General features: G+C 49.0%; 1 protein-coding gene across 2 annotated transcripts in view; it reads left to right on the top strand.

Annotated features, from left to right (window-relative positions):
* Nucleotides 1-12,408: 12,408 nt before the first annotated feature.
* Nucleotides 12,409-20,644, top strand: part of LOC309435908 (mitogen-activated protein kinase kinase kinase 3-like) — an 89,496-nt gene continuing 81,260 nt past the window's right edge. For both annotated transcript variants that reach the window (XM_082044655.1, XM_082044656.1), the window contains exon 1: nt 12,409-12,491. The gene's annotated coding sequence lies outside the window, so the exon portion shown is untranslated. The remainder of the gene's footprint in view (nt 12,492-20,644) is intronic.

Consider the following 20,644-nt stretch of genomic DNA (forward strand, 5'->3'; position numbering starts at 1 on the left):
CCTCCACACCCCAGCACCTCACACAGAAGCACGGCCCCATTTCTGTGGAGCGCAGCCATGGTGAAACTCCTGCAGGGAGCACCGCTTGCCTGGCTCTGACTGTTAATATTGATTATTAATACTGATTATTATTTATCCTGTAAGTGCCGAGGCTGCGATACAGCAGCATCATTGCCAGCTTTGCGGATCGCTCGCTCACCTGTTAACTAGCGAAGAATGAGCTGTAGATTGGCAACAATTGATGTATTTGACCTCCAGTGCTGCAGGGGCGGCTGAAGTGAAAAGGCCTTGTCCTATAGTTTCTGTAAGTCACTGTCGGATGCCAGTGATTACACAACCCTTACTCACTAAATTGTTCCTTAGGGTCCTTTTTCTTCGTTTTACAGCTCTCATAATAAGAAGAAATTCTTAAAAAAAAAACCCAACCCACAAACAAACAAAAAACCACAAAACCACACAAACAAGCAGAAATAAAAACAATAATTAAAATAAATAAACAAGCAAACAAACCCTGCTTGGCTCCCTGGCAGGGGTCTCCAGGCACATTGTGTAACTCCACCGGTTCTCCTGGGCTGGGAGAGGATGGGGAAGAGGATGCAGCAAAGAGCTGGTGATGGCTGAGGATCCAGGTTTACAGAACCAAATTGCTGCAGCTCCTCAAAATACCTGAATGGCTGAAGTGGAGCTTTTGATGGAGCCACACGGACTCTGAGATGCTCACCAGAGATTAAACACGATACCCTGGCTTCATTTCCATCCCCTCCAGGCTCATGGGTCCTCCACATGCAATCTGCGCTGCCCCTCCGTGGGAAGTGATGCGGATTCCCCGGGTGATCCGCATGACACATCGTCTCCTGATCCCTTTTCCGTGCAACGAGGGCTCCTTCTCCCGGCCCAGCAGGCTGCAGCTCGCTTGAAGAACCAGTGACTCATCTCAGAGGGCTGGTGTTTGGTGGGAGAAAAATGCAGCCAAATCTTTGGCTTCTGCCCAAGGAAAACACTGTTGTTGGCTTGCAATGCGTATGCCATAGAAAACAAAACAAAACAAAACAAAAACACAAAAAACAAACCTTCCTTTATCATGCTAGAAATGGATGGATTTTACAAATCCAGTTTATAAACCTTCCCTGTTTGCCTTTGCCTTCATTTGGCCAAGGACAAACAGCGCAGTTGGCTTCGCTTTTGTTTGCAGTCGGGTTTCCCCCCACAATTGTCCTGGTTGACGTGAAGCTGGGCCAAGTCTGGCAATAATGACATCCTCTTAGAGCTTACTCAGAGCTGCTAGACAGCCACCCACTCGCTTTGTGACTTCAAGAGATCTTATTTAATGGGCGTGCAGGAGAGAGGTGCCCTGCTGCCTGAACAGGGTTTATTTCCCATTAGCAATGGGAAACAAAACAGAAACCTCTGCGACATAAATAAAGATAGACCTCCTTCTACCCAACATTTTACACTTTCTATCCCATCGTTGGAGGGCAGGTTTGTAATTTTTTTTTTTTACTTACACAGTTGTTTCTCCTTAGATTCTGCATGTACATCTGCTTCTGTGAGACCTTGTGAAATCATCCTCTGAAAATACGTGCTTAGGAAAAGTGGTGGTGAGAAGTACTTTGTTCCAAAATTAGAGATCAGGAGACCTGGCATTGTGAACTGCGGAATCTCCACTTTCCTTGCCTGGATTTTCCATTCAGAGGAACACAGTCAAAAAGAACAAGAGCCTTGTGTTTTGTTTGTTGCTTGTTTGGTTTTTTTTTTTCCACTGACACCTGTCTCTTTACTCCAAGAGGGTGTTCCAGCTTTCCATTCTCCCTTTGGGAAGCAGAGAAGCTTTGCCAACAGGCCCTGCACTACCAGCCATCTTGGAGGGGAACGAGCTTTGCCCTGGATTTCTTTTAAGTATCTTCCAAGAAACGGCTTCCTTCCTGGAGCCCTGCAGTTGTCAGGTAATTCATGGGACAAGGCAGAAGGTCTGTGAACTTTGATGAAGTTCCACAGGGGACCTCTGATAAAAGAATTGGATAGCCAGGGACTATCCAAATCTAGGGACCAGGCTAGAGAGTATCCAGAGGGGGCTTCTTGAAATGTGGAGAGTGGCACGTGGTGCTTTTGTTTCTTGGAGACAACCTCATGGGATACCAGGTCTTGGAGAGATCTCAACTCCCAAGTCAATACTAATTTAGTGATACTTTTCCCCTTGCTGCTTTGGGTGTCCTTTTTCACTCATTAAAGCCATTTATCGTCTCTTGTTTATTGCTGGAGATGAGTGTTGCAGTCAGAAATGTCTATTGTACCCATCTTGGATAATGGAGTCATAGAATTGCAGCTCATTGTTCCTGCAGTAAGTTCTCATTTTATGGCTCATGCAGAACAAATCTTTTACAAAGAGACAGTTTTGTGATGGAGCAACTGGAAGTGGGCCAAGCTTCCTCCTCTCCTCTCCGGGTCTCTGTCTGAGCCCTTTACAGAATCGTGACACGTGTCACCGTTAGCTGTTTTCATAAAAGAATAAAACCTCCATGATCAACATACAGTCAGAGACAGACTGTAGTGATTCTATTGCCAGCCCTGATGTGTCCAACCACATGCTCTGATGTTTATTTGACTACAACAAGCACAATCTCATTTTCCTAGATTTGAGTAGCATGCTAAATCCTGTCCACCAGCATGAAACACGTCTTTCTTTTCACGCGTACTTGATACTCTACCTATATCTATCTTTCAGCTTTTTTGAACCTCTGGTGACAATGGGAACCTGCCTTTAATGCTGAGAGCTCCCATTCCAGAGACAACGCTTTGATGTTTTGATGGCAAAAGGCCTGGCACTCTCTGCTGAGCTGGAAGCAGAAGGACACAGCCCTGTTCGCAGTTCAGTTTACTGCCTGCATAAAAGCAGCCACCGTTCTTACTGATCAGAGGCTTTTCCCTGGTGACACTTGTCATACTTTCTCGTTTGGAGGGTTCTTGCCATCAGGTACTGTGTTGGGACCATCTGGCCTTGGTTCTGCTATGATCAGTCTTGTAGGAAAACATCCAGACTGGTTGCTCTTTGTAGTTGAGCTTGTGGCCACTATTCATTAAATCTGTCATTTCTTTTTCTGCCTTTCAGCGGTGTTTCCTCCATTGGGAACCTAATGACCATCTGCCAGCTCTCATCCACCTACAATTATTGGACCTATCTGAGGTTTGCCAAGGGGCTTAAATACCGGTTAGCATCTAGTGTCAGCTTCTCCTTATGGCTGTCATATGGGTTTGCAACACTCTCTCACCTCGTTTATATGATGCCCTCAAAATACTAGAAAAATATATCTACCCAGGTAAGGGTCAGACATAGCTGCAACTGAAGTAGTTACTATCAGTTAAGTGTGCTCATGTTCTGATGTTCAACACGGCTTCAATGCAGATAGCTAAGGATTTGCTTCAACTCTCAGTTGACTAAAACTGTCAGTTTAAAAGGCTTTTAAAGCAAAACCAAATAGAAATGGTGGTTTTGTGGTCACAGCGAGACCTGGGAACATCATGTCTTTGTTGTGTTCTGATCCATGCTTCTCCCCATGTTCTTGGAACAGATCATTTCAACCCTCTATCTACAGCAGAATTTCTGCTGCTGTCAAATGGATGTAACATCACTCCCCTATCGCACAGGGCGTTTTGAGCCTTCATATTAGAGACCCGTCTCTAACGATGCTAATAAAAGCACAGAATGTTCTAGACAATAACTTTTATAGAAGGATACAGTCATCTTAGATGCTTAAAAACAGAGATCCAAATGTTACTGTCCACTGGATTAAATTGATAGTCACTAGGTCATTTCTGACATGCAGGCTGTGATGCAAGGACAAGAACTGCAACCTGGATTAGTCTTGGTGTCTGCCCAGCTTAACAGCAGGTCTACAGCAGATACATAGAATCATCGAATGTCCTGAGCTGGAAGGGACCCACAAGGATCATCAAGTCCAATACTGTCCCTGCACAGGACGACGCCAAAATTCACACCATATGAGCACTGTCTGGGACAGAGGAAGATGTTGGAGTCCTGCCACGCATGCTGAGGAACAGCTGCCCTATGCAGCATTTTCTTCTTCACATTCCCCCTGGACAGAGGTTGGTTCATGTTGGGTTTTGTTTTAAGGAAGCAGTAGTTTAGCACACGGTGTTTCTGGCAATCATAACCACTTTTGCTGGGTAGTCATCATCAAAAGGAAATGCCTTTATAAGGGCCCCTGCAGAGGTTTCACATCTATTAGAATTTTCTCTTGGAGACATCTCCAAGGTCATCATGGTCCTGCAGCCTCCTCCTCCTTCTCCTGCAGAAAGTAAAGGTCTTTGCTGGAGATGGGAGGAACCAACATTGACCAAGGAGGTGCAGCATTGACCCTGATCCCACAGGTGACACTGGCATCATGGTTTGACCACATGTTGCCAGGGAGAAAGGCAAACGAATGGAAACAAAAAAAGAGTTGAGAAAAAAGTCTTCACTTTCTCCACTCCCCCCCAAATCGTATTTATTGTGGTCCCCACCAAATTACACCTAAAATAGCTTTTGTCTGTTGCTATTTAGTCATTTAGGTTGGATCTACCAGCTGCATTAACTTGGCCCTATTGTACTATTGCAGTTGGATGGTTGCCATCCTCCCCCCATGGGTTTTCTACAGATCTATATTTCAAAGTTACAGCTCTTGCAAAGCTCTGCTGTGTGAGTTCAGACAAGCTAAAAAAAATTAGTCATGTTTCCTCTGGCCCTGCTGCTTTACTAGGCTTCCTATTTGCAATCAAATTATTTTTAATTTTGACCGTGGGCCCATTGTTTGCAGGGAAGATAATCATCTTATCTCGCCGCCGGGATATTTCTCTCCTTTCTCATGTAGTTTCAGATGGATTAAATAAATACTCCTTACACAAAGCACACCAAGCTGGGCAAAAGGGCATTTCACCATTGCTGGCTGATCTGAAATTTAGGAAATGTCTCTCTTTTGGAAAAAATACAAGATTTGGAAGGACTCGGACATGCCATAATGGCAGCTGTGCTAATTGTATGCACTCAGTTAACTTATACATCTCAGAGCAGCGTTATGGAAACACGTGGGTGAAGCTAAGAGTTCACAAGTGACACCAGCTTGACTTGTCAAACAAGGGTCACAGATGACAGTTGTCTGAGTTTTTGGTAAGGGAGAAGCCAAAAAATATCTGATTGGTCCTGTGGGACCATTCTGCTCCTTCTTCCCAGGTGAAACCGTATGAAGTCCACACAGGGAACAGGAGATCCCCAGCGTGCCATCCATCTGATGAGAAGGAACCATCCATGGATGCTCTTCTCTCCCTCTATGTGTCTGGAGATCGTATCAAAGGGACTTAGATGGGAGCAGGTCAGTTTGCTGTGTTTTGAAATCTGATTTTGAGTCCTTTTCAAGGGAAGGATAAATGCCCTGCAAAGGTGAGCAACCAAATGAGGAGCATCAGGCATCTCTGAGACCTTCCCAGTTGTTCCAGTATCCCCTCCATGGAGGAACTGGCTTGTTAACACACAAGCGACAGTCGCACAATGGGAAGTGTATGGGCAAGTGACACCGCTCAAAACCAAACTGCTCTGTTTGGTGTTTTGTAACCTTCACCCGTACACACTTTCCTGCTGCTGGATGCTGAGTGGTTTACCTCCAGCTTCCTAATTATCGAAGCGCTGCTGCTCGTATTTTACCGCAGATGAGGAAATGAGGACATATGGCTTTTGTGATAAGAGATTTATGTGAGCTGTCTGTGCAACAGAGCTGCAACTTTCTATAGAAGTCCATTTAGAAAACAAAACATATGTAAACAGTCAGGTTTTGATTGTTTCGGTGATTTCTTCCCCCTTGTGACAGATGTAAAGGAAAAGATATAGGTTTCCACTTGATGCGTGCAGATAAGCTTATGGCCAATGGGACAGATCCCAGTTTTTCGGTACATGAGGCTCTACTTCCCTTGATTTCTGTCAGCTAAAATCCAGCTCCACGTGAGTGGATGGGAAGGAATACAAACAAATTCAGGCACTATGGCTGCTCGTATATTATTCACTGTCAGCTGTAGGAGTACGAATATGCCAGAAGGTTCTGGTAGAAGCTTCTTCGTCAAGAACACAGTAGAGAGTGCAGAATGATGATTGAAAAGGCAGCTGTAATCCAGTGATTATAATGAGTGGCTTTGACTACATGTTACATACATGTTACCATTAAAATCAGGAGGGGATTAGAGGAATAGGGTCATATTCATAATGAGCAAAATTCAAATGAAGTCAGTGGTGTCAAAGAACAGGGCAGGCTGGATGCACATACCCAACCCATGTCTGGACTCTTTCAGTCAAAGAATCACAGAATCGTTTCGGCTGGAAAAGACCTTTAAGATCATCAAGCCCAAAAGTAAACCTAACACTGCCAAGTCCTTCTCTTGTCCCTTAGACTCTGCTCAAGAGGAGCCAGTTGCAAGGCTGAGAATCTTGGTTCTTTTCAGAAAAAGATCAAGATTTTCTCTGAACTTTCTCAGAAGGTGGGATGGAAAAGCAGGATGTCCCCTGTGATTTTTGGCTTTCTTGCAGTTTCGGCTGCAAATGCCACAAGGACAGTATTGCTTGTGCTATTTTCCACAATATTCAGGTGCCAGATGAGCTGATAAGTATTGTGGGATAGATCTGACCTTACTTGAGAAAGTCTAAACTGGGTCTGTTTGCAGATCAGTAGTATAACTGCAGGGCTTTCAGCTTCACACCTTTCACCAGGGTGATATATAGAGTTACCTTGCAAACACTGTTTGGATGACATGAGTGTCCGAATCTCCATACACATATGAAAAAGCCTCACAGAGAAATGCTCTCCAACAAGGTTTGCTCAAAAACCCACCCAGAAATCAGATCCTCTTCACTTTCACTTTGTCCTTTTTGGAGATGTTTTTCCCTCTGTTTGGGCAGAAGAGGTGAGTCATGGAACAACTATAGTGTGGAAACTCACATTCAGATATGAAAGCACATGTGACAGCTACCAGGAAAAAAACAATCATCCACATAACTCAATCTCACTGTATTCACACCCAGCTTGGAAGAAATACGAGTGAAAACCTGTTCTTTTGGTTGATGGCTGTTTCTGGCTGCTGCGTGCTGTTACCTTCCTCTGCGTGTCACTCTGAGCTTTCAGTCGTTTGTTTCTTAAGATCCAAAAACTCTCTCCTGTCAGCTGTGTACAGCAAGCTCGATGGATACAAAAGCTGCCTCGGAGAGGGCTGGGGGGCACCCCTTTGCTCTGACCCCTTCACAGAGCAACTGTCTAATGCCCCAAGACGGGGTGTTGCGCCAGGGCAGGTTTAGATTGGATATTAGGAAAGTTTTCTTCCCAGAAAGGGCTGTCAGGCATTGGGACAGGCTGCCCAGGGCAGTGGTGGAGTTACCATCCCTGGAGGGGTTTAAAAGATGTGTAGATGAGGTTCTTAGGGACATGGTTTAGTGCCAGAGTTAGGTTAATGGTTGCACTTGAGGGTCTTTTCCAACCAAAATTATTCTATGATTCTATTCCTGAGTGGGTGAGTGCAGCTCTGCTCTTGGGTCTTCATGCTCTGAACCCGCTCCTCTAGGACCAGGCCTGCACATTTTATCTTCAAGTGCAGGACTCACCCTTTCCTTTTCAAATACAGTTGTTGCTGCTGCCACCTGCCTTTTATGCTGGAGTGGGCACTGGAAATATCCTGTACCCCGAGCCAGGGCAGGAGCCCAAGATTATTTTCTCAGTCCAAGGAGGTTCCCATCCCTGGAGACATCCCAGGCCAGGCTGGACGGGGCTCTGAGCAACCTGAGCTGGTGAAGATGTCCCTGCTCATGGCAGGGGTGGCACTGGATGAGCTTTGAAAGTCCCTTCAACCCAAACCATTCTATGATTCTGCAAACCCAAGCTCTAACCCACGAGGTTAATTTGTTGAGTGGGCAGAAGGCGTTATCTGCTGTTAGTGAAAATAAAGTTTTCTGCCACAGAAGAGGAAAGGTTTCCGAACTTATCAAGCCGCAGAGATCACTCGTTGCTCTTGCCTGGTTGCTTTCATAGAGCAGATCTTGGTGTCTGCCCTGCAGAACGTATGGTTGTATCAGCCATGGAGCATTTCGTGTACCACGAGAGGAAGAGGAACCACGAGAGGGATCTGAACCTGACTCTCACCCTCCTCAAGCATTCCATGACATGGTTCTTGTAAAACAGAGGCAGAGATAGAGAAGTGCTGTGCTCAAATGTCTGTCCCCAACAAACCTCTGCGTACATTCAGGTGTGTTCTTGGGCCAGCACAAACCCCTCACTGATGCGTGTGGTCTGTGGATCCTGACCAGGTTAGTCCCCAAATTGCTCAGCTTTGCAGCAGTCAGAACACATGGGAAATGGGTGAATATTTAAGCAAAATAAACATGGCTTCTCTGCAGGTAATATCATTTGGAGGGACATGGGAATAGCTCTAGCCCACTTTTTCCACCTGTTTTTCCACAGCAAACAGCAGACTCGCTGTTAATCTTGGATGAGGAGGAGCTGCAGCCGCTGCAGGTCTGCCAAGCCCAGGCACTGCCATGCAGAGATTTCGGCATCCCAGGCTTGTGTCTACGTGCTGAAATCCCACCCAAGTCCATTCCCAGCTCCAGCCTTCTGCTCTGGAGCAGCCACATTTTCTGAGTGAGTAATTGGTTTCTTTTCTTTACACTGAGACGGCATCATTCCTTTACAGTTTGCAATCTAAGAATAGGAATGATTTCACCCACTGTCGATGTGCAGCCATCTCGATGGGAGAGAAAGCCTGACAGACGTCTCACAGTGCACAACAGCTTTATGTGGCCGTTTAGGACAGGAAGCAAGAAAGGATATTGTATCAAACAAGAGGCATGGGAGAATTTCAGGTTAGACGGAGCATACTTAGTTGCAGAAGAATTGGGTCAGTGCTCTGGGACCTGTGTTCACTTCCTACAGGAACCCTAACCAAGCCCAGAATAGCAGCAGTTAGGTAAAAGCCAGATATCTTCCCTTTTTCTCCCCACAGCAAATACTAATGCTTGCGTCATTAAAGGAGAAGCATAAATAGAACAGCCTGGGGCTGTGATTTGCAAAGTTCTTGGTCTGCGGATGAACCATCAGCTTTTCTTATAGCTCACTATTACCCACTTGTGCCATCAAACTTTTCACTGAAGATATTATTGGGATGATATAGTCCTTCATATCCACCGTGTAGACTAGTCAACTTAGAAGAATCAGAGCACACATCTATACATTTTATAGATGCGGTGGGTGTCAAGATGGGACCAGAGTCCTTTCAGTGGTGCCCAATGACAGGATGAGAGGCAACGGGCACAGACTGAAACACAGGAGGTTCCATCTGAATATGAGGAGAAACTTCTTTCCTTTGAGGTGCCAGAGCCTGGACCAGGCTGCCCAGAGAGGTTGTGGAGTCTCCTTCTCTGGAGACATTCAAACCCACCTGGACACCTTCCTGTGTGATCTGCTCTGGTGACCCTGCTTGAGCAGGTGGGTTGGACTGGATGATCTCCAGAGGTCCCTTCCAACCCTGACCAGTCTGTGACTCTGTGACAGTTTGACACTGTTTTAGAAAAGAAGAGAGAGGTAGAAGGTACAAGGTAGAAGGCACACCATGCCTGTTGTTCTCAGGGGCAGAGAACAGCCTCACATCTATTTTATTTCCCCATATGGAGCTGCTACAACCACCCTCCGCAACACACTGGTTTCACCAGTGCTCTCCACTGGGCACTTTCTCCCAGGTTTTTGCTCCTCTCCAGAAATGTGATGAATGCTGTCAGCCAGCATTTGTAGGAAAACACATGAAGAAGGAACACACCTCCGTCTGTTCTTCTGCCAGGCTTTGTAAATGTTTTCAAGAGCAACTCAAGAAGGCAGAATATGGGGGCAGATCCTTCGCACGCCCATCAACAGAGAGCTGTTGACATCGATGGAAACAGGCTTCGCACACATGATGATTCTTGCATTGTTCAGGAACACCCAGGAACTGAAATCCCCGCAGTGGGATTCCTGGGACATCAAACACGTTCAGAAAAGAAAAAACGCTTGGAAGGGGTTTTCAGCAGTAATGGGTGCTTGCCTGAGCGATGCCCATTAAAACCAAGTTTTAAAGGAGCTGCTTGTCGCTTAGCGCCTTATAATACCTGAAACTGAAGTCCTGTGCCCGGTTCCCAAGGTAAACACATGTGATTTATTTCAGAAAGGCGTCTGCAATGCAAGAATTCATTACATACATCCCAGATGGGCAGCAGCCAAAACATTTCAAATGTGCCAAGTTACCGGAATTTTATTAAAAAGCTGTAAGAGTTAGAGGGAAGGTGCAGAGAAAGGCAACCTCCTTCCCAAAGCCAGGTGGCTTAGGCTGGGCTTATGCTGCTTCCCAAACGGATGAGGCAAGTGGGAGTCAGAGGTTCCTTCCAGCAACAGCTCGGTCCCCCTGGATGCCTCTCCGTAAGCTGCAAAAATATTCTGAGGAGGGGGAGGGAGAGAAAGAAAAGAGTAAAACCTATTCAATTACATCAAGACCATGAAGGGCCCTAGGAAAATCATTTATGGAGTGAGGGAGCTCGGAGCAGTTTGGGCTGGAGCCATCTGCTGTTATTTGGTATATACAGAATTGGTTTCTATGGATTTTATTAATAGGTCACGCGATTGTATACGAGGATGTGAGATTTGAATCTCTCAGGAGGGGTCCCTGGTTGGGGTTTCTATTGCCTTTATAGGCAACGGCTCAATATTTCTTGCAGCAGCAAGTCCTGAAAATCTTGGGAGGAATGAGTCCGGGTTTAAGATTCTGACCATTTTTTTCTCTCCCCCCAAAAAATCTTGAACTGACTTTGTTCCTGTTCCTCTCCACAACACATTTACTAAATGGAGAAACAGGGAAATAATCAGAAAAATATTATTACCTACTTTTTTCCATTGTGTATATGAATTTTCTCTCTTTCCCACCAGTCTGGTACAAAACCCAAGTCCAACTTCCATCCATCTTTCAGGCACAAGGGCCTTAGCTCAGGGGTGAGTTTTGCCTTTGTCCCTCCCCATATGGAAAGTCAAGTCCAAAGGCACTTGGACACACAAAGGACGCTTGGGACAGGCGGGTGTTGATTGGGGCAGCTGAGAGGTGGCTCTGCCTCCCATGGGGAGCTGCCCAAGGAGCTCTGAGCTGCTCTAGAGGGGAAGCTTGGACAACTGGTCACAGCCCAGGAGCAGCTGAGAGTCTCTTCCCTCCCTTTGGTCTTAACTATGGCTCATTTTTGCTTCAGTTCCTCCCAAAAGAGGCAAAACCCAACCAAGGTATCAGAGAGCAATCCCTTCATCCCATCTTCACGTCTTGGTTGCATGGAAAGCTGTGTGCTGCAGAAAGCGACGCTGTGACCAGCTTCTCCTGTGCTTCAACTCATGTGCTGGCCCAGGTTGCCCAGAGAGGTGCTGGATGCCCCATCCCTGGAGACATCCCAGGCCAGGCTGGACGGGGCTCTGAGCAACCTGAGCTGGTGAAGATGTCCCTGCTCATGGCGGGGGTGGCACTGGATGAGCTTTGGAGGTCCTATCCAACTCAAACTGTTCCATGATTCTATGAAGCCCCATCTCCTGGAGTCAGGATGTTTCAACGCTACTTTTCATAATCTGTTTTTTCAACTCAACCCTAAATGGGACAGTTTGGTCCCAGCTCCCAATTTCAGAAGGTCCCAGAGACCCTCAGCAAGAGCTCAAAAGTCAACTTCCATCTGAAAGCAAAGGCAGAGGATCTCAAGGGTGGGTGTCAAGAGGATGGACCAGACTCTGTTCAGTGGTGCCCAATGACAGGATGAGGGGCAACGGGCACAGACTGAAACACAGGAGGTTCCGTCTGAACATGAGGAGAAACTTCTTTCCTTTGAGGTGCCAGAGCCTGGACCAGGCTGCCCAGAGAGGCTGTGGAGTCTCCTTGTCTGGAGACATTCAAACCCACCTGGACACCTTCCTGTGTGATCTGCTCTGGTGACCCTGCTTGAGCAGGTGGGTTGGACCGGATGATCTCCAGAGGTCCCTTCCCACCCCAACCAGTCTGTGACTCTGTGTGGTCCAACCGGGGTGATCCCGGCTGCGGGACCTGGGGGGGCTGCACCGACACCGAGCGGGGCTGCGGGACGGGCTGCGAGTCCCCCCCCGTGTCCCCGTTCCCGTCTGGCCGGACCCCTCTCCCGGGCACCGCCCCCCAGCGGCGCGGCGCGGTACCTCCCCCTCGTACCTCCCTCTCGGTGGGTGGGGGCGGGGCGAGACTGGACGGCCCCGCCCCCTCCCCGCTCAGCCGCCACCCCATTGGCCGTGGGGGCTCTTACGTCACCGCTTCCTCCCGCTTTTGTGCGCCGCCCCGCGCCCCCTCGCTCCCGCTGCTGAGCCGAGCGCAGCCGAGCGCGGGCGATCGGAGCCGAGCGGTGCGGCCGCGGTTCTCCGGCGTGTCCCTCCGCGGGTAGTCGCGCTGCCGGACCGGTAAGTCTCTCCTCGGGGACCGGGAGCTCCGCGGGCGGTAGGTTCCCGCACCGGTGCGAGGGTTTGTTTCGTTCTTTTAATTATTTTATTGTATTTTTTGTTGTTTTTCGCGGCGGTGACGGAGAGTTTTGCAGCCGGTGGCGTTTCTTCCCTTTCCTCCCCCTTCTAATCTTGCAAGTAGGAGCTGGTCCCTCCGGGCCTGTCGCTCGGTGGGGGGTTTGGGGAGCTGTGGGGGGTCGCAGCGGCTCCCCAGGAGGGGATGTGGGGAGCTGGGAAAGAGCTTCTCCCCCGCTTTGGGGATTTACAGCTCTCGCCTTGTTTCATCGTGCTCGCTTTCAGCTGCATAAACTGTTTTTCCCAACCTGGGGCAGCCTGTCCCTGACACCCAATATCGGGGTGCGTTAAACTATGGATTGTATGGGTACATTCCTGGCTGCAGTCGCTTGCATTCTGCTTCTGTGGAAAGAATCACATCCATGCCAGGGAGCTGCACGAATGCCCGGCCAACCCTCGCCCTCCAGCTTCACCGTGAGCAAAGTCCTCCCTGTGCGGTGTCCCGAGCGGTGAGGATGGGGAGGAAGGCTCTGCCGTGGGCACGGGCTCCCACGGGCGAGGGGAAGCTGTACCCGCATGGTGTGAGCGACCTCAAGCTGGATTTCCACCTGGATGGAGCGAGCGGCTGTTGTGGGGAACCCTGTCACAGCTTGGAGTGATGCTCCAGGAGGATTGGTTCTGCCGGCCCTCAGCCCTCCACGGCTGGGTGGGGAGTGGAGGTGGGAACCGTGTGCCAATGCGAGTGGGTGTGCGCCGGCAGGCTCGCCAGGTTGTGCATGGCGGCCAAAAACGTCGCTCTGCCCCCATGCAGTTTGGAGAGCTGTTTCCCCTTTGGCTGCTGCTTTTATCCTCAATTCCTGTCTTGTAATCCAGTGGTTTTTGGAAGTTGAGCCGCTCCTGTTTGGCGCAGGGTCTGCATGTGTCGCCAGTGCATGGACTGGAAATCTGGGCTCACTTGGGAATTTGGAGGTTTGGGGTTTGTGCAGAGTTTAAGTGATCCCATGGATTTCCAGGGTCATGCGCTTTCGCCTCATCGGTGAGTGTAAGTGGTTTGGGAGAATTCCCTTCTCTGGAACCTTGTGAATTCATTTCCAGTCTGACACGTGCGATTTGGAGCTCTGTGCAGGATTTGTGCCCAGAGTGCAGCTCTTGGAGCCTGTTCCTCAGGAGTGTGGGAGGTGGGGGCTTGCCCATGACTACCTGTGCCTTGTGATAGCTTTGGCAGGTGGTCCAGTTTCCAGAACTCTTAATTTGACATTAATTATAACCCAGGGTTCAAGGTTTCCCAGGGCTCTTGCAGATTCGGGGCATGCCTCTGCAGCAGAAAGAAGGTTTCATAGCTTGTAAAAGCTTCTCTGTTGGAGGGAGGACATGAGGCTACTTGGGCTGCCAGTCTAGTAGGATGTGGATTTAGAGGCTCTCTTATACTTTCCTTGTCTAAACCAGTTTTGGTATTGCAGCTTTTTCCATGGGTCTTAAATCTTCATCAGAAACCCACAGTTCTGGTCAATGTGTGCTGATGGGTCACGCATTTGTTTTTTTGGGGGCTGTTAAAGAGCTGTAAAAGAGTCTCGAGTTTCATCCAGCACGGAGAGGACTGCATTGTGCAGAGCCAGCGATTGCAGCAGCTGGAGGGGCACAGTCCTTTCTTCATCCCTTCCAAAATGTCACTATCACTTGGTGATGCTTTGCTAATTTGCTGTGCAGCTTGGAATTGAGGCGTTTTCTGAATTTTCCCATTGGGAGGATGCCGGTGGGGATGACACGGTGTGTCTGGGCCCCGGCAGAGCAGGGGGACACACCGTGCAGCTGCGGTGCTGAGGGTGACGTGTGTCCAGCCCCGCTCCCCCAGCTGGACGTGGGCACCCGTGTGAAAGCTGGCAGGATTTTCTGTACTGGGTGATCTGTTGGAGACCTGTGGGTCGAGGCTGGAGGGAAGTGAGTCAGGGTTTGCTGTTACAAGGGAAATCTTTTATTAGACTGCTCAGTGCACGCAGGCTGGCTTTGGAGCGTAGATGTGGTTCTTACGGTCACGGTTTAGTGGCAGTGCTGGGTTAACGGTTGGACCTGATGATCTTGCAGGTCTTTTCCCACCAAAGTGATTCTGAGATTCCGTGATGAGGCTGTTGTAGACGCAGCAAACCTCAGAGCTCAGCATTAGGAGACGGCAATTCCTCCTGGTTTACCTTGGCTCTTCTAGCCAAGGAGATCAATGGGAAAGGGAGGAGGAAATAAGTGTTCAACCACGGTTCAGCCAGATCATCTGATCTAACGAAGCATGTTTTCTCTCTCTATGAATCTCTGGGCTCTTTTACATCCCGAGATGCAGCACAGGAGAGGGACACGCACCCCATGTTCCAGCCTTTCTCGGGGTGGCTGATGGATAGCAGGAGGCTGCTGGGCTGCGTCCCCTCCAGTCCTGCTCTGCACGGAGCACAGGCCAAGTGTGATGCTCACAGAAATGTGCAGAATGTGCACCGGGGAGATGGAAAATGCATTACGGAGCCATAAGAAGAGGAATATGGAATTCCACTTTTTAAATGTATGTCCTTGGGGCACTTTTTAGCCAAACTATAAATGGCCTGCTGATCCTGAACCTGGTGGGTTCACCCTCAGTCCCCAGACTTTTATTTTCTCATTTAAGCTTTGCAAAGGGAAATGGGTGACCAGGAGGTTTCGGTGGGTCCCTCTGGGGAGCAGTTCCCCATCCATGTGTGTGGCCACGCATGTTTTTCTTCTTGGTGCCTTTTCTTCCTTTGAGTGTGATTTGCTGGGATGGTGAGTGTTTTCTCAGGCCTGAAACACACTGTCTCTGTGGGCTTGCCCCATACCCTGTGCGACATGAGCCGTTGTCTGATGTGGTGAACACTGCGGTGAGCATCATACACAGAAGTGCTTTTCTGTCCAGAGGTGTGGGCGAGCACGTGTGAGTGTGGGCATTATTGTTTGTTTTCTGTCTGTCCTTGCAATTCTGATCTAGTCTGGCCAAGTAATCTTCCTGCTAGTTGCTAAAATACCCCCAGTGTCCAGCCTAATCAGTCTGTCCCAGCTCATCTTTAATTAAACAGGAGAAATTAAAAGCAAATAAGTTTAAAGCTATTCACTGTAGAACATGGATTGCATGGGAAAGGAGAGCAAGGAAAGAATGCTGTAATGGGGCTGGTGAAGAATTTTGGGGCTGCAGGCTGGGGGTACATGGCTCCCTGCTTTGTTTCAGTGCTGGGGCTGTTGCTGCAGAAGCTTTCCCTGCAGCCACAGGACTTGGGGACAAGCTGAACCCAGGATGGTGGAAGATGCAGCATCCTGTGGAGGATTTTAGCCCAAAACTGGCTCACCTGGTGCTGCAGTGCTTGTGGTGGAAGGGTTTGGTGAGCTGGGGGTGTGTGCGTTCACAGTTGAGCCCTGCGGCTGTTTGCGGCTCCTTGCTCTGCTTCCCTGTCCCTGTGACCCGGTGTGGGGACGTGCTGTAGATCGTCATCGCTGTGTCAGGTCTTGGGTGCCACATTCTGTTCCTGAAGCAGGGATACCTGTGAGGGATAGCCAGGGGCTTTGACCTTGACTTTCTGAAGCTTTTAGAAGTCAACGGTGACTTGTACTCCACAAAAGAGGTGCGTTCAGCTCCTAAATGCATTCCCCAAACACTTTTCATATCCTGGAAGATCCTAATGTAAATGCTAGCAGAAGCCATGGAATCACAGGTTGGTTGGGGTGGGAAGGGACCTCTGGAGATCATCCAGTCCAACCCACCTGCTCAAGCAGGGTCACCAGAGCAGATCACACAGGAAGGTGTCCAGGTGGGTTTGAATGTCTCCAGAGAAGGAGACTCCACAACCTCTCTGGGCAGCCTGGTCCAGGCTCTGGCACCTCAAAGGAAATAAGTTTCTCCTCATGTTCAGGTGGAACCTTATGTGTTTCTGTTCATGCCTATTGCTCCTCATCCTGTCACTGGGCACCACTGAAAAGAGACCAAGGGACTCTGAATTTAATTGAATTCTGTAGTAGGCTGCAGCCTGTCCTGCTCTCCTGAGTTACAACCCAAGTTGGCCACCATTTTATGCAGAACTAATCGTTGCTTCTGTGAAAGCTCCCTGTATTTTATACTCGCAGCTCTCTGCAAGATGATCTGGAGCAGCCTTGGGGAAGAGAAGCCACAGCAGCAATGAAACCCAGGGTGGAGCTGGGCCAGGGTTTGGCTCGGCACTGTGAAAGCTGCGTGGGACAAAGTCCGGTTGGCAACACGCGTTGTGTGCCGTGCCCGGCGCCGCGGGCCGGATCCTGGAAGGAGGCGGCCGAGCTGCTGCGTGGGCTGTTGTGTAAACAGCACATGTGTGGCCAGGTCCTTGGAGGGGGTGGGAGGATGCATTGAGTGTTCAGGTAGTGGTTAAACACCAAATTGCTTGAAAAAATAGCCTTAGACATGTGGATTCAAGGCATCCTGCAAATCTACTATGGCCAGGAGCTTGCATGCTAATGAACAGAATGTCATTTGATTGACAGCTAGATGGTTTGGAGGGAAAAAAGACTGTAAAATTCCTTTGGGAAAGTAATTTGCGATATAAGGAGTCTTGGCAAAGGAGGCAGGAATGTCTTAAATCCAGCACTGCTGGAGGGTGTTTGTGGCCTCTGCGGTGCTTTGGGTGCTGCTGCACTGCTGGGACTGCCCTGGAGCGATCGTGTTTGTCTTGTCCACGTGAAGGTGTTTCTTGCACAGTGGCTTCCAAGTGCCCACAAATCCCCAAGGGACTGCTGAAAGTTTTGCAGGTAACAGTCATTAGCCCAAACATCACATGCAAAAACGAACCCTGTGTTGTGCTGAGTCTTGGTGCAGGGGTCTTGGTGGTCTTGGTGCAGGGGTTTGGAGGAAGATGCTGCTTCTTTGGAGTGTCTATTGAGGCCTGTCCTTGTCCTTCAGTCCTGAAGGGGTCAGGCGGTTGGACTAGATGATTGTCGTAAATCCTTTCTAACTGGACTGTTCTATTCTGCAGATGTACATGGAAGTCCATCATGATGAGGATGGTGGGTTACTTGGATTGCGTAGTGCTTTGGTGCTACAACCTCTGCATTTTTGTGGTTGAGCAGAGGTCAGATCATCACAGTTGTAAACTGGAAATAGTGCGGCACTCTCTGTGATAAGAACCTAAAAATAATCGAGCGGATATTTGATCTCTTTACAGTGAGCTGTTTGCACCTTTTGCTCTATAAGGTGGAAGCAGTGATGCTGAGGCATGAGGAACCTGCAGAAGGGTGGTGTGCACATTTCTTGAGTATGGTGAAATCTCTTTTCTGGTGTGGGTTGAAGGGTTGGGGCAGCCCAGGTGCTGTGATAAGGAAGGTCAGAGAAAATGGCTTGGGAGAAAGTGTAAGCTGAGGTGTTTTCTAGCTGGTGGTGAAGCTGAACTGAAGGAAAGTCGTGTGTGTGCACAGAAACAGTGTTTTAAATCATAGAATAGTTTGGGTTGGAAGGGACCTTCTAAGTTCATCTAGTCCAACCCATGAGCAGGGACATCTTCACCAGCTCAGGTTGCTCAGAGCCCTGTCCAGCCTGGCCTGGGATGTCTCCAGGGATGGTTCATCCACTGCTTCTCTGGGCAACCTGGGATAGGCTTTCACCACCCTCAGTGTCAAAAATTTCTTCAAGTCCAGCTTGAATCTCCCCCCTTTAGTTTAAAACCATCACCCGTTGTCCTGTTGCAACAGGCCCTGCTAAGAAGTCTGTCCCCATCTTTCTTATAGGTCTGTTTTCAGCCCCTCACCTCTTCTCTACCATTACCGGGGGGGTGCCCTGGAGAGGACTGTCCCTTGTTTGTGTGCTGGCTCAGTGCAGTGTGATTGCCAAGGGCACCTGATAGTGTTATCTGCATCTGGATGATGCTGACAGGTTGATAACTCAGCTCAGTATCTGCAGCAGAACTAACATGGTGGCTGGAGGGAGGTGTGTGGGCTGGGACGGTGGGACAGAGCAGCCCAGGAGTGTGGAAGTGATGAATAACCAGTACCTGGAGAACAGAGATTTGGGCTGGCTTCTGTTGAGGTGGGTCAATGCATTGATGTGCTGTGGAGCAGGGCTTGTTTTGCTGAACCGATAAAGCATCATCCTCAGCTAGAGCTACCAGGCTGGGCCAAGCTCCTGGAAGGCTTTCCTTGCTGATGCAGGTGCTCACGCTGCAGCCTCGGCGCCTTCTGTTTGCCTTTCGGCACAGAACTGCAGCACCGATCCTTCTGCTGGCTTTTGGAAACCTGAGCACCCGGTTAATAAACCGGTGGAATGTGTTTGCTGCTCCTTGGTCTTATTCCCTCGGTGCGGGTGCTAACAGACTAAGTCATTAGAGAAATATGCAAGATATTTCAGTTATTTCTCTTTGGATGATGCTGGTGGAGAGTAAAAGAGATAAACAGAGACTGTATTGAGCTGTGCTTAGCTTATTGCATCACTGATTTTATTGAAAGGTTCAAGGTCCGGCTCTGAACATTGTTGCTGCTGAACCCAGCAGCAGAGTGAATTTGAGCTGTTCCCAAGCTGTGCCGTGTCTTGCCAGAGGAAAAAGGGACGGGAAAGGTGGTGGTTTAGTGTTCCGGATGGGTATTCCCTCCCAACGGAGGCTGCAGGGGGTGATTGCAGTGCCTAAGAAGAATCATCATGGGGCAAGTCCCGTCATGCTTCTTTCTTGAGTTTTCACTGGAAAACTCTGCACTTGGCTCCTCTTCTCTCCCAGGAGCTGCTCCTGGGATGGTGACAGCCCAGGGAAGCCCTGCTGGTGTCTCCTCTTGCAGCTTTCTGGGTGTTGAAGCTGGGATGGGACCATCAGGGCTGCCTGGATGTGGGGCCACACTCCTGCTCCCCATCCTCAGCTCTCCCAGGCTTTGCTGGACGGGAGGATCTGCTTCACTGGTGGCCTGGGCTGATGTCCCCTTGCTCCCCCTCTTGTGATACAGTCACTTGTGGCTGTGCTGCCTGGGGAATACAAAGTGCTCCTGGGTGCTGGCTGGAGTTACGGGTGGTTCTTTTGCCTTCTACATACCCTGGTGATGGTTTCTGTCTGAAGACTTGGCTTTACCTCGTTTGGCTGAAATGTTGTCTTGAGCATGAAGGATTTGAGGAACATGCCTGCTCTTGCTTGTTTTTGTTTGCAGTGGGGATGCTTGCTGGGGCTCTCCACAATGCTCTCCCCAAGACACTGCGCTAAGATCTTCATGACTTACCACTGTGTTACCTGGCCCAAGAAAAAAGGAATAAAATGTTTAATTATCGCAATATTTCAGCAACTTGACCTGCAGCATTGTTGGTGTGCGCAACACCTGGTGCATGCCTGGTTGGCTTCAGGATGGGGCTGTAGGTGGTGAGGATGTCTTCTATTTGTAGTTTGTGTTATAGGAAGTGAGGCCAAATAATCGATTTTTGGATGCAGTGCAAGAGGTGCTGAAGGTTGTAACTGCCTTCATCTCTGGAGGGAAAGCTGGAGATAAGCTTGTTCAAGTCTTGGTCTATGTCTGGGAAATCTTGTGCAGAAGGAGTTGCCTTTCATGTTGGACTGTCCCAGGGGGGTGGTGTGGCCTGCTGGGCTTCCATCCTGGACCACCACGGAGTCCCAAAGCTATTTGGGACTTGGACAAGGAGTAAGACTTCCCATACGTGGGAAGCTGATTTGGGTTTCATAGTGTGCGTTGGCAGAGAGGTGCAGTTTGGTGTCTCATGCTGTGTGGGAGTCACCAAGAGGTGAGAAAGGTGAGAGAGAGGTACTTGTGGAAGAACATGGAATTTGTTGGGCAAGGTCTCCCCTTGCTGCAGGAGGAATCTCCCACCTCCTTGACATGTCTTGGGCTGGATTTACAAAACCTCAGAGCTGGGATTTGATGAATGGGTGCCTTGGTGTGGTTGAAGGGCTTTAGGCTGGGTCACCACCATGTTCAGGAGTGTCACCAAGGGCTTTGAGTCATGCCCCTGCAGTAATCTCTCTCACCCAAAAAGAATGGTAGGAAAATTATATATATATATATATATTTATATTTTGAAAGCCTTTGTGGTGTTCAGATAAATTGCACGTACATTAGTTGTGTCTACCAATGCCTCCAGACTCACACAACAGTGTTCTCCTTAACCA

The sequence above is a fragment of the Streptopelia decaocto genome (assembly GCF_964273445.1).
Source record: "Streptopelia decaocto genome assembly, chromosome: 2".
In the NCBI taxonomy this organism is placed as follows: domain Eukaryota; kingdom Metazoa; phylum Chordata; class Aves; order Columbiformes; family Columbidae; genus Streptopelia; species Streptopelia decaocto.